The sequence below is a fragment of the Pinus tabuliformis genome, chromosome 3_1, assembly GCF_031772625.1.
Source record: "Pinus tabuliformis cultivar Carrire ecotype Pingquan chromosome 3_1, CPIR1, whole genome shotgun sequence".
NCBI classification, from domain to species: domain Eukaryota; kingdom Viridiplantae; phylum Streptophyta; class Pinopsida; order Pinales; family Pinaceae; genus Pinus; species Pinus tabuliformis.
Genome location: NC_142301.1, coordinates 818302546 through 818304925, shown reverse-complemented (window position 1 = coordinate 818304925; position 2380 = coordinate 818302546). Strand labels below are relative to the sequence as shown.

At 37.9% G+C, this 2380-nt stretch overlaps 1 pseudogene; it reads right to left on the bottom strand.

Annotated features, from left to right (window-relative positions):
* Nucleotides 1-489: 489 nt before the first annotated feature.
* Nucleotides 490-2380, bottom strand: LOC149190007 (folate synthesis bifunctional protein, mitochondrial pseudogene; annotated as a pseudogene).

Below are 2380 nucleotides of genomic sequence, written 5' to 3'. Positions count from 1 at the left end.
TTACTGTGCAAAGGCACTGGGACTCTGCCAAATTATTTCCTCATTCATCACTTCTGGACAAGCAGTATTGACGAGTTCAAAAGATGTTCTTTAAGGAAAGGATAGCACATGACAATTTCAATAAACATTTTAAGGCCTTCATCGATCCTGAAATGACAAAACAACTCAATATTGCAAATGCCTCTTCAGAACATATTAAACATTAATCATGTGCAACAGATAGTGATATGAGACATCACGACATCAATTTCAAACTTAAAATTAAATTAGAACTATGACAATTTCAAGACTATAACCAACAGAGACTTGAATGCTTTTATCTTTGGAAAGGATTTATCTTTGGAGACAGTTGGCTGGATGGTCAAAAAGGCTGGTAGAAGCATTTGGGATGCCATAATATTGATAGGAATCTCCTTTCATGGAATGAAAATGTCTTGCAACTTCAACACAATTGGGTAAATTCACAGGTTTCGAATCAGGATTAGCAATTTAGAGTTTAAGCAAGGTTGGCATTTTCAAAAAATATGTAGAGCCTTTTGAAATTGGATTGAAGACAGATATGTTGGTTCTCCTTGCCAATGTAGGGAGTAGTAATATTTTTCCCAAAAAACTTTTTTGGGAGGGTCTAATTAAAATAGGCCCATGAGAAGCAGCCACACTGTTGGCTGCAAGTCCTTGTCGAACAGCTGATAGACCCCTAAGAAGTTCCAAGTTCTGCTCAAGCGTCTTAGAGAAACCAATACCAATGTCTGTTATAATTCTCCATGTAGGTATACGAAACAATACTGCATTCTTTATCCATTACCATAACTCATTAGCAGCTTCTTTACATACTCTTTACATACATCCCCATAGGTTGTATTTTCATTGTTCTATATTGTTGACAGTTCCCCCCTCATATGCATTAATATATAAGGGACATCGAGATCTACAAATATAGAAAACATGTTGGGATCCAAACGACCTCCAGATATATTGTTCACAACATGAGCTCCATTTATTACTGCCTCAGATGAAACTTTAGCATCGAAAGTATCTACTAATAGGATTTTACCTTTAGCTTCAAGAATCTACACCACTGCTTCTAAAACTGGCAAAAGCCAAGACAATTCCTCCTTTGTTGAAATGCTTGATGTTGTTGGCCTGGTTAACTATGCTCTAATGTCAATCATATCTGCTCCTTCAGATATTATCTGTCTAACCTAATCAACTGCATTCTCTACAGACATGTACCGTCCTCCATCACTAAAACTATCTAGTGTTAAATTTAAAACACCCATGACATGAGTTTTTCTCGACCAATCCAATAATTGATTTCCAATGGGAAAAACTCTCTTCATTCCCTCTCGTCCCATAAGGTCTTCCCCTCCAAGTTTCTCCCATGCCTCAAATATTCCACCATTTCTTCCTGACAAGGTGTGCCAACAGGCAACCGTGTCATTGTTAGCTACCAATCCAAGAAGGTCTACAAGAGGAGAAAGAACAAAGGGTTGCTCCCACAAATTCTGATGGGGTATCTGATGAAACCTTGAGATTTCCGTAGAATAAAATTTCCAAATCAATAGGTCGAGGCCCATACCTTATGCCCTCAGTCCGGCCTAATCCCTTTTCAATTTCTTTCAGAACTGTCAACAAAGCATGCGGACCAAGTTTTTTGATTTCCCTTATTGCAGAGTTAAGAAAGCAAGGCTGATCAGTTACATATGTAGGTGCGGTCTCGTATAGGTTTACATGCTTTGTAATACAGACACCAGCTTTCCCCATCATGCTCAAAGCTCTATTGAAATTTTCAACTCTGTTGCCAACATTCCTACCCAAAGCAATGACCACTACCTCCACCGAGGAGTAAACTCCAATGCAAGATTCGAAGGTTGATGAGTATGAAAAGGAATCCCAAGAAGAATAAACCTGCCCCAAAGCTACAAAAGATAGATCTAGAGACATCTATTTCAATGAAGGATTCATGAAAATGGTTTATTTGCATTAGCTTAGACCAACTGCCTAATGCGCAGGTGAAATTCAGTGCTAATGTCTAATGCATACATACATACAGAAAGAGTGTCTGTGCACCCCTACTGCAAGAGGCTCTACAATAGAGAATGAATTTGATATAAGCCTGCATGTGGAAGAGCCTCATTACTCAAACTCTAATTTTGAAATTTATCTTGATATTACTGTCTGGTCATTAATGAAACTTGGAAGTGGTTCCTATCTTATATATAATATACAAATGCCCAACAAATAAAATCACATGGAAGGGAAATTAATGAAAGAAATGAATTTATTATGAGGGAGAAGACTTACCAGCATTCTGGGAACCCCATGGACTAATTCCTCCAAAGCCAAGTTTGAATCCTCTATAAAAGAAGTGAGTCTTCAT